We start from the raw sequence: 12,386 nt of genomic DNA on the forward strand, positions 1-12,386 counted from the left end.
TTTTCCTATTAATAGATCAGCGTGAAAGAAAATTTGACATATTTTCCATAAGTCGAGATAAAACACTGGGGAATGCAGGAGGACATTAAGGAATCTGTCCTTTTATTCGCATGTCTGTTTGGTCCTTAAATCGAATGAGCATTTCTAGCAGACTGGCACGTTGTGCATTACGGGAGCCAGCATAGGGAAACAATCAAACATCCAAAATAAAACAGCATGTAAATACAGCAGCGTGGTGGAGAGCTGCGGAGGAAGCGTGGGTGGACAGAGGTGCAATAAGGTCTAGCAGAGCATGAGAACGTTTGCCTGAATTAAATGAGCTGCATTAAACAAACAATGCAACTATAAAGCAGGGATTCAACAACACACACATACACACTAAAAAAAATAAAATATTTTTTTTTTTACCAAAGCAGACACATAAGACGGCTTTTCATAGCCGTGTGGTGGAATTAATGATATTGCCTGTGTTTTCTTTGTCCACTTTTTTTTTTTTTTTGAAAAGACTGTCATAAAGTAAATGCAGCTTCTGGCTGTGCCTCATAAACCTCCCCTATGGTGACGGCAACCCTTTTGACAGAAATGCCCAATCAAAGCAGCGATGGGTCAATGTGGAGATGTTCCAGGAGTGTGAGTTATTGCCGGCTTCGGAGTGTTATTTTAATGGGACTGCAAGCAGCGGTTATAACAGCTTTGGCAGCTTGTTGGCTCCGTGGGCACCATCCATGTGAATCTCTTGCTTGATATGAACCTTATATAAGCTTTACTATGGGGGGGGGGGGCTGTCTTCATAACATAGTGTCCCAACTCAGGGGACTTTTTAATACTGAACTTGCATAATGACTGCGAGGTCCGCCACTTGAGGCAGCGAGACTGGCAGATCATTTCTTCCTGTGGTAGGAAAGTAGTGGTTTAAAAAACTGCACGTTAAATGAATTCCGGATGTCTAAATACAAAGCAAGTTTGAATTACAGGCAGATTAGAGGGAGCTGGGAGAAATGGGATTAACGTTTCCCTGATATATGAAGTAGAAACCACTGTTTAAGGATACTGATAATACCGCTTTCAAAAGTAGTGAAGTTATGGGTAATTTTCATGTCCTGCACTGCCAACTGCATTACCTAATGTTCGCTTAGGCCTTTTGTTTCACAAAGGGAGCGGATACAATGGAGCTGGTGCAGAGGTGTAGTTCAGTCTCAACGTAACATTTATTATTTTATATTAATATTGTTGTCATTAAGTTGGTAATAGCTTTCATTATGTGATCCCGTTTTGTTTCTACCCAGAAATTATTGAGTTTTACAACAGTAAAGTGCCCCGTGAGTTGCCTGATAGATGTAATTTGCTCTCTTACAGACTGCAAATATTACACAAAACAAGGACGATACAATGCGGACTGGAAGTACTCATTGAAACACACATCTGCAGTGGATTTGGCTTTATCGCTCTCTTTTTTTTCTTTTTTTTTAACAACACCCTGCAGAAGAAGTTGACCCATCTCATTGTCATTGTATAATTCACACAATGGTAGCAAGGGTATTGAGGACAATACACAAAACAAAACACTTCTGTTGTTTTGCTGTGAAGCAAAGGTACATCATTTGGAGTTTGATGAATCAACTCCCTTACCCAGTGCTCCCCTCACACCCACAACATGCTGATATGAATTATACTTGACACTTCTCCCCACATAATTTCTCTCCAGATGGCACCCTGCCTTACATTTTGGAAGAGAGAGACAAAAAAAATAAAATAAAAAAATGGACAGGCAATTTTTACCCTTGAGTAAAACAGGAAAACAGTGAGTTGGAAGATAAAAAAGTGGGGTTTGTGTAATTAGTTGTCCCTGACCCACTCAAAACAACAGGCTATTATCCTCCCAGCAGTTTGCCCCCCTGCTGCCTCCACTCGATTTACAATGCAATCACCGGCCGCTCCTCAAACCTCCGTTCAGGAAAAGCTTTCAGTATGCACGGACAGTCGACCCAATATCTTCATCATCAGATAATGTGCTCCATGTTTATTCCGCCCAGTGCTAAACCCTGTTTGATGATAAATTTATCACCATCATGTTCGAGCGCGGCTTCTTTCAGAAGCCTCATTTCATCGCCCTAAAAGCAGCAGCAAATTGGATTGTGAGTGAACAGAAAACACATACGGCCCACGGCCGACCCCACATTAAATCCATGCAGGTATGTGCATTCCTCCGCCCCCCGATAACGTGGACATGGCCTGGATTAAAAAAAAACAAAAAAGAAAACACACACACACGTGGGCACAGCTATGACGATACCAAAATCTAAAGAATGACGGCTGCTGCTTTGATTTCTCTCTTGTATTATCTTCTACTTGTGCCTGCATACTCATCACATAAATGTCATTAAATCAGTGGGTTTAGTGCACCACTCTGTCTCACAACAGACCCCTTAACAATACAGAAGGGCTCTAATTACAGTACACTGACAACCTGTCATCACTGCAGGCATATAGTAAGAGAAAGTACATGCAGACATGAAGAGTGTAGATGTGTGTCAATTCACTCAATAGCTGTTACTGTAGCAGACTGGTAAATGAGAGAGAGGGGGCGCACTCTGAAGTAATTTGACATGCGAATTAAATACAAAGTCATAGCTGCCGACTCTGAATTCACAGGAGATCACAAGCTATAATTCCATGATGTAAAAGAAGAAGTGTGTGAACATACGCTGCAATTTAGTCTATAGGCACCACAGGAATTAGACGTGATTTCCCCACACAGTTTTTGCACTTGTATCACCCACTGAAGGAAATGAATCCGATTTGCTAATAAGGGTCATGTATGGGGGAGCAGCAGTCTTTGATGCTGTACAAGTGGACCTACGTGATTGGGGGTATTTTTCAGGTCTCAGTGTATAAAATGTACAGTGAAATTAAAAGGCTGAACAATTACAATTGAGATTTTAACATTGATATGAATCCTGGTAAAATTAGAAATGGTTCCATATAATTAAATATGTTCTCTTTTGATATTTGGTCTGTAATGACACATTCCCAGAAAAAAAAACGAGACCACTGATTAAATAACCAACTATTATAATAGTCAATTTAGGAAAAAAATAAAAATAACAGTAATTTGGTATTCAGTTATCTTGTGGTACCAAATTGCATTCCAGAAATATTCATCAGCATTTCAACATAACATGATCAACATATGTGAGGACATATTTTCAAAGTTAACCACATGCAAGGTTGAACCACTTCAGATGAAAGACAAAAAAAATATAACGAGTGTATTGATGACAATGATTCTTTCAAATAAAATTAAAGGATAAAAGCACGACGAACTTTCACAATGCAAGAAACAATAGGAAAATTAATAATACGGCTTGTCTGTGGAGACTCAATTATTGAGGTCATGGCATATACTGTAAAACTGGCTTTGTTTTAAAGTCTTTTCTTCATCAGAGTTGGACTTGATGATGGATGAAATGTCTTAAAATCTGTAATATTGCACTTTTAATTTCCTTCTATGTCTTTGGTTATTCTGTTTAATATTTTATGTTCAATTAAGGGTTTGACACTTTGAGATTAGTGTAAATAAAAGGTTACCGTATCAGTGCATCACAATGATTCAGTAAAACATGCAGGAACTCTTGAAGGTTAAAGACATAAGTTTAGTACTGACTGTGCCTGGGTATATTGGTTAGGACTCATATGTCAGAGCCAGAAAGTGTCAAGTTTGAGTATAGGTTGCGTTTCGGAGCCTTTTTGTGTGGAGTTGGCACATTTGTGCATGCACAAGTTTTCACAGTGTATCCCAGTATCTTCCAATAGATGACAAATTAATATTCCAAGCTAACTATTGATTTGATATTGGCCACAGGTAAGAATGAGGTTGTATTATCTCTGTGATGGACTGTCGGCCTGTCCCTGGTTGACCTGCAACTCCCAGTTGGATGAAATTCAGAAGATTGATGGATGGCTGGCAAGCCGGCATCAGCCATTTTTCAAGGAAGTGAAAGGCTTTTTTTCTACCCAGCAGAGTGGAAGACAAGGATTTTTATTACGATCAGTAAGACTACAGCCTCACCCTGTAACACACAAATTCAAGGACCGGAGTTGGTTCAATCTCATTTATCTCGATGAAAAGATTTGGAGACACTTCAAATGTCCAGCATTAGAGTACAAAATGCATCTTGTGTTCACACCTTTGTTCTGCACGTTCAGACAATGCTGCAGAGGTGCACGAGTGAGTCCCTGTAACCATAGAAACTCCCTCGCTGCCGACAGTCTGGCAGAAGAGATTCTCAGAGCCGTGCAGAGAGCTAGGAGGGGCTCGTGTTTGCACAGGATATTAGGAATTAATGATTTATGGTCAAATCAAGCACACATTTTTATTTATGAAGGCTTGTGTTCATTACATCAGGGGACACTTGTCTTTAGTTATGTGGACGTTAAATAATCAAAAAGAGAAGCCATTCCAAACACAACTTTTAAAGACACAATGGAATTGTGACGATACTTGCTAACTTTTAAGGTTTATCATCATTCTGAAGAAGTTCAAACCCCCGAGATGCGGTGATTACTATGCCATAAGCTGCTGTGAATTTGTATTTTGGGAAATGTCTGGTTACAATCATACCAAATCAGATAAGAGCCGGAAGAGACTGGTGATATGAGGCATATCAAGAGTACTCGCTAAACTGAATATCTAATTCATATACGTTGAGATAAACACAGTTGCTATTGCTATTAATTCCATCTGGATTAAATAGGATTAATAGAAATAGTAATCTGTGTTCCAACTCGTAAAAATTAATGTACAGTTTAAGTGCTACAAATAGTACCGATAAGAAATCCTTGCACATTACAGTCCCTTCTTCACTCCAACTCTCTGTACCACTGGTTTCTCCTTGGGCTCGTTGCATCTCTTTGCCACGGAGCGCATATCTCTGCTCACGCTCTCTCTCAGGCCTCACTGGGGAGCTCTCCCTCACACGACATCATACAGCTGCCAAGATAAAGTTAGCAACACAATGATAAAAGGCAGCACGAGCTATTTAGAAGTCACTGAAGCCTCGGTTCACCAGATAAAGTGATGTTTCTTATAGCAACACTGGATGTCACGGGGTAAGGGCACTGTGGGATTGCTCCCCCTTGTATTTTATTTATGTAGAGAACACCACTTCCTGTTTCATTTGACTCTCATGTCATAAAATTAAGTAAATGAAGCAGCATTGGATTCAAAAGCTGCTCCGACAGCTGAATTGGATATGAGATTTTAAAAATATTACACTCCTCACGCACTGAGCAGTGCTTAGTTAAGAAACTGAAGGAATTATTTCTTTGCTAAAGGAATGGACTACTTTGCCTGATTAGACTTGACTTTTGATTGAGTAGATCATAAAATGATCACAGCTTGCAAGAAAAAAAAAATGCACGAGAAAAAAGAAGCTAATCGTTGACAGCTTACCTAGTGACAATTTTCTTTTAAGGCAATGATTTAAAAAAATATGCACAGAGCAAATATTACACAGGCTTTGTCATAAATCATCACCAAAAAAAAATTTTTGTCAAGCCAAGCGGAAAAATCAGCACTTGGTGCATAAATGCAGCCTGATCAATGTATTCAAAGTAGTTCTACATGGAGCCACCCCAGGGTTGCTGCATATGTACCAGCTGTGGGTCCCCAGGCTCATATTTGGTAATCGAGAAAGAAAAATAAGTTTGGCTTGTTAGTTGTGGATGATTTGATTAATGACCACGCTTCCTGCTCCGCCTCTCCCATGATGCATGTCAACCTGGAGGGGATACTTGTTTGTCTCGTATAATGTCGCTGGGAAATTGTAGGTGTGTGCCAAACTGATATTTGCATTAGCATACTAACAAGCACTATTACTGAACGTGTGGTGGTGGACAGTCACCAGCAGCGCAGCAGGACATGCTTTTTTTTTTTTGCTGAATCCTGGAGATGAGGGTAATGAATTGTGTTCCGCATATGGCACATTGATAAACTCACTTCACGCCATTAATCAGCAGCGGAGGGAAATGGGGAAGCTCCTGGGATTGTGCTTTGATTGACAGGCTAATTTAGTGAGAGGAACAGGCTTTCTTGCGATGAGTATGCCTCTGCTTACACGGGCTAATTAAAGGCGGCCACTGTGTGGCGTAGATCTAATGCTGGGATCGGTTTTAGTGGGATTCTGTTTTTTGAGGTTGGGATCAGGTTTCCCCGGCAGACGGTGCAGTCAGGCATGCTGGTCATCTGCTGCTGCAGGCCAGGTGTTGTCTCCAAGTGTGCCAACATTGGAATTGTTTGGCTTGGAGGGGATTGCCGCTGTTATGATTGCCTACATAAAGGCCGATTGTGCTCTGTGATTATCTTATTCTGGGTCTCATCCTCTTTTCACAGCAGCAAAGCTGAGATGGCGTGAGACGTCAACCTCACCCCCAGTCTCAACATATCTTGCATGCGCTGCCTCCCCTTTGAATCTGGTCCGAGGGCAATTTTTCTTTTCTATTAGCATCTCATCTGGCTTTACACATTGAATTTTCTCACTTTACATTTGTGTGCCAAGCAGCGCTTCTGCTTGAATAGCAGAATAATCCAATCAGTGGGGAGCGCCTCAGACCCAAGACATCTGACCTCTACTGAGGATTGGATCTTGTCAAAGAGCATCTTATTTCAGATAATGATTCCCTGCTTTGTTTGTGGATTTTTATTTCTGCTCTGTGCTACAAGCTCATTTGTTGTTGTTTTTTGTTTTTGTTTTTTTTTTGTCTGCAGCAACATGAAAGACATGGGGGAAATTTCATGGAATATTCATTCAGTGAGAGGCCTCTGGTAATATTAAATAAACACCTGGAGGTGGAGGAAGCTGATGTGTGTGTCTACATGCGGCTGGCACTGTGAGCTATTTTCTCATTATGAAGGTAGATTACAACAATCTCAGGAGGAAGAAAGGAACAAATGATCATGACTCTATATCATCTATTATTTCTGAAAACTGATGTATAGACACGTGTATTTACACCTAATTTCTATTCTTTTGATGACTTTGTGTCAAATGTTAAACACAATCTTTATCGATGTGGTGTTTACCTATGCTGATGAATTTAATTAAAATAACAGTGTCAGTTGCCAGAGTACCTTCAATAATTCAAACTGAGAATAAAACATACCTACAGTAACTACCATGAGACGATTACAGGCAGTGTCGGCCTATCTATTCAAAACATTCCAGCTCATAAAAATCCCCCTGGTGTCCATTTATCTGATTTGTTTGATTGTTTCTGGCAGGTGCATTCATTTAAATAACTCTTATTGTTTAAAACATGGTAAAGCTTTGATTTAAACATGTTGCCCACCCTATTGCACAATAACAAATCACCAAAGAGCCCTCTGCTGCAGAAAATAGAGAAATATCCTTTACAAAGCCAAACTAACAGTTCAGCCAAGATGACGGGAGTGGATTTTAAAGGAACAGGCGCATTATGTTGTCACTACCTTCTCATTTCAAAGAAAGCTACAAGGTCAGTCGCTGAGAGACCAGCGTTAACAGCAATACGGCTGCTGGAGACAAACGCTGTCTGCATTGCATCCTGCGATGACTTGAGGCTCTAAGATGTAATCTCAAGGAACCTTCTGGCCTAAGCAAGTGCTTTGGCTCCCCTGACAGACAATCCAGCAGCTGTCTACCACTGTTTGCCTTGCTGCTGTCTTAAAGTCTTCTGCGTGAGGCCGATCACCCACCCTGTAAACAGCTAAACTATGTGACACGCCCTTCAAAAGTGGTAAAAATGGGGTTTACTGTCCAGCAGTGGGTTCTTCCGATGAGAACATGCCATAGTACGGTGACAACGTTAATAAAATCATCAAATAGCAAACACAAGAGTGGAAAGTGGTGAGTCAGAGGTTTGAGGAGAGGACAAGACCCTTGACCCTCACAGGCTACAAAAAGTGCCCTAAGAGGGTGAGTAAATGCAAAAAAGGAATTTCCTGAAGGCAAACAATAAAGTACAGAATTATTAGCTTAGTTAATTTCTCAAAGTTTGGGATAAGAATGCAAGCTGGTTCACTGCAACCTTGCAAACTGGAACAACATCAAAGACTACAAATGAAACTTAAAAAAAATAATTTTAAAAAAGTAACTACTTTTCCTAATCTGTGCACTCAGGGGTGGGGTGGCGGGGGGGGGGTGGGGGTGGGGGGGGGGTGGGGGGGGTGGGGGGGCTACGCTGTTTCTCGAAAAGCTCATTGCGCAACACCAGGACCCAAACTTGAACAGCACATGGCATCAATGCAAAGCTAACTGCACTGTTACTCGCAATATAGCATTAGGACCAAAGCCATACCATGGCATGCGAGCTTGTGAGACATGCATGTTCAAGGCTGAGCAAATCCTGTGTTCTGAGAAGTGATTTTGCTTTTGCTCAAATCGGTCTGAATAGAAACACACATTGGGTTTATGCATGTGCATGCATATGTTCATCATAGATTTTGTAAAAATACAAAAAAAAAACCCCAAAGTGTATTCATTGTGAAAATGATCTTGATGTAGAGACATTTATTACAAGGAAAAACATCGGTGGATGTCAGTATTTATAGCTCATTAAGCTGCCATGTTACTGTCTGGTACAATTGATATCATATTGGAATGTGGCCCCTGAGATCAAATGGATTTGGCATAGAGATGTATACGTCCTGGAAAAATATCTTGCTTTCAATTGTGACACAATTCATTTTGAAACAGGTGGTGATTGCCGACTTTAGTGCAGTAGCAGCCATTCACTTGTGTAAACAAGTTAAATACCACATACAGTGAGAAACCACCTCAGGTGCTTAAAGGAGTAATGACAAATCACTGTGGGCCCAATTTGGTGAAGAGTTTGATTGTCAAACATTCAGCTATTTTGTTACTCCTGTTAAGCCTGGTCTGTGGCCTGTCTGGCTGAGAAATAGCTACTGAGTGTTTATAATCTTTTAGCTTGAAACCGTTGCGTCTCTGCTGCTGCACAGCGCTGCGACTTTGATAGTTACATCATGCTATGCTGGTGAAACATTGCGTCGGGACCTGTTTATCAGCAACAATGAAGAGTCTTACAGGCTGTGCTGCTGCAAATCCACGTCTTTTGTTGTTAAGTCACATAATGCCCCTGGAAAATTATGCAAGTAGGGAAAATAATGGCAGACTATTAACAAGGGGGTAATTTCTGACTGCTGGTGAGGACACAGGAACACAGAGTAGAAAAGGCTAATTAGGAGAACGTGATAAGTTATGGTTTGATGGGCTTTCAGCCCCCACAGAGCTCACAGTATAAATCTTGTTTACCAGTCATCTCTCGATCCATGCATATCTGGCTTTGGAGATAAACTCGTCAAGCTTGCGATACGTTTAGTCTGCGCTCGCACAACGTGCCCCATATGTTACATATGCGGTCTCCTGGTAGACCGTGTTTTACATTTAAATGGTCAATCTTTTATTGTGGAACTGTCTCCATATGGACAGCATGGACTGGTTTTCTATTTTATGCACCAAATAAAACAATTCAGGTTCTGCTGGAGGAAGTGAAGTCAAAGAGCAGTGATTGAAGGGGAAGACAGCAGGAAATGGAGGGGAGAGAGTGACTTATGCTCAAAGCGCACAACATCACTCACCAGCATGTGGGAAACCTCTGCCATAGTCACATAATCCACACTCAAGGCCTCCAGATTCCTGAAAAAAGACACGGAGCCCGAATCTTTCATTAAATGAAGGCTTATTTCATTATTTAGAGGGTGTTATTTTCTGCCTCAGTTCACAGGCTAAATGCCAACTGGCAACTTCAAGGCCTATTTAAATGAGTCAAATTCTGGTCCCATCTGCCCTGCCGGGTGCCTTACTCTTCCCCCTGCAAGTGAGTGGGCAGACTGGATGATGCAGTCAGCCTGTGATATGAGATGCAGATTTACTTCTGCTGTGTCATCTGTCTTCACCCCCAAAGCAGCCCACTCACCTGTGCCAGAGCCACGGTCTCAGCAACACACAGGCCTCACAGCCACAGGTGGGAGGATTTTTTAATTGGACCACTTCAACTGCTTTATTACTCACTGTGTCATTTGGAGACTGTATCTTGAACAGTAGCTCCCTGACAGAGATATATTTAAACAGCTACACCACTGGGGCAGTCAGTAGTGGTTCGGCGAGACGGTGTGACATCATGGAAGTTGGTTACAGAGAGAAAAATGTTGAATAACTGATATAAAGTTTCAAAAGAAGCAAGTGTGTCTGCAAAAATAAAGGCAACTTGTAGAAACTATTTCTGACAGCTTTGGGGCATCTAATGTTTGATCCTCTTTGGAATGAAGTCCATCCATCCATCCATCCATCCATCCATCCTTTATTCCAATTCAGCCTGCACAGTTGCCAATTAATCTGTGGTAGGAACCCAGAACATCAGGAGGAAACAAATTCAAACTCCACACAGAAAAGCTTGGCCAGCATTCTAACCCAAGACCTTGTAACTAAATTTGCTTATACAAATTTATTTTCCTTGAGCGCAATTACAAACATTTTTTTTTCTCTCTCAGTTATTCCTCACAAAGTCCAGCTGACATGATCCATCCATCCATCTATCCTCACACATTATATTCTAATAGGGTTGCACGTGTGATATGTCTATTGAACACAGCAAGCACATTCATGGCCTCCACAGTCATTATAGTCCTCCTGAGCAGAAATATTTTCTTGTAACTTCTTTTCATAAGTTACTCCCCCCCCCCCCCAGTCTGACATCAGCGTACAAATATTTCTGACCACCCTTTCAAGCTAATTTCTTTCAGGCTTTGAGATGTGTGAGGCATCTCATGCATGTGCTGCCGCCTACAAATCCTCCCACAACATTTCTGTGGAATCCCATTCTGGCTCTGTATTCTTTACTTGGGCATAATTGTATGCCGTTCCTTTGTATGCATGTCCATGTGCTTGATTTTGTAATGGATTTGGGATTATCACTATTAGCAGCGAGTGAGCAGTTGAGCTGCAACATCCAGGTACTAGCCATCTGCAGAGCAGCAGTCAATCATAATGTTTTATAACTTTATCGATTTTAAATGATGTAAAAACCAAATAGACGAGCAACGCATGACAAAAAAGCTGGAAATCATGTCTGACAAAAATTAAACATTTCAGGTGTCTTTTCTTAGCGTGGATCATGAGCCTTAAGGGGCAGGATTTATGACCTCTATGGCAACAATGGAGTGCCTTTGAAGTGCTTCATTCAGTTTTTAGACTTTCAATGATCATTATCTTGTTGAAAGGTCCACTCGTAGTTCAGCTTCAACTTGCAGACATCTCTGTATTATAATGGCCCAAATTTGTAGTTGATTTGAAGACTGTGAAACCAATTCCAAATTCAACTTGGCCACATTAACTCTCAGTTGCTTTCGGCTTCCTCTCCGGAAATACTGTTTGGTCTGCACCAGACATGTCTACATTTACTGACTTTGATTTACAAGCACATTGCGTAGAAATGCCTGTTGTGTATTGTTTAAAAGGAACACAAACAACATCAACGTTTGTTTTGTTTGTTTTCCAGGTGTCCAGCGACATCAACAGTTGGGACGTCTTGGTTAAATTTCTCTTTGTATTGGTTGACTCTTTGTTCAATCGTGGCAAATTTGATTGAGCAGTCACACGTGGGCAAATTGTCTGAAAGTGTTTGAAATCAACACCACTTCCAAATAGTTTTCCCCACAATCAACCCTTCAACCTTATTTGTAAAGAACCTTTCATTCCAGAGAGGACAATTCAAGGTGCTTCACAGGTGACCGACAAGACAATGTGATGAAAAAAAAAGAAATACATCCCCTTCAAAATGTTTTTAATCAAATTAATCATAAAAAAAACACATGTTTACAAATATATAAAACTAAAATTAAAAATTCAAAGACCTGTTGGAGGTCAAAGACCTGTTGGAGATGCCTGAGATCAGACAGAGACGTTTAGCGATGGTAATATTATACACGTGGCAAATTATGGAATTAAATAGATAAATACAATTTGGTGAAATAAAATACAGAGACGTCTATAACCAATTTGCCATTCGAGATTATGGCTTAATGCCAGCTGACATTTTAGTAGCTATAGGAGGAGAGCAGAGCCTGAATGTTAGCAGTTAAAAAAAAAAACACATGGTCCACCTGTCACTTACAAACCAGATTTAATCATTTACATACAAACTCAAAACTATGATTCAAATCAGGTGGATTCAGCAGTCACACAAACTATATACTTAGTGAAAATGTATACTGTTTTTAATGTATCCATCTAATCTATGTCAAATAATTGTGTGATGTGTATGAGACAAAATGTTTCATGGTCAAACTAAGTCAAAAGGCATTAATATTATTTCTTTGATCGTCTTTC

General features: G+C 40.6%; 1 protein-coding gene across 1 annotated transcript in view; it reads right to left on the reverse strand.

Annotated features, from left to right (window-relative positions):
- The window catches only part of chst8 (carbohydrate (N-acetylgalactosamine 4-0) sulfotransferase 8), a gene marked incomplete at its 3' end in the record, with an annotated part of 207,681 nt that overhangs the window by 99,903 nt on the left and 95,392 nt on the right, over positions 1-12,386 (reverse strand). The gene's annotated exons all lie outside the window — the stretch shown is intronic.

The sequence above is a fragment of the Blennius ocellaris genome (genome assembly GCF_963422515.1).
Source record: "Blennius ocellaris genome assembly, chromosome: 1".
Classification (NCBI taxonomy): domain Eukaryota; kingdom Metazoa; phylum Chordata; class Actinopteri; order Blenniiformes; family Blenniidae; genus Blennius; species Blennius ocellaris.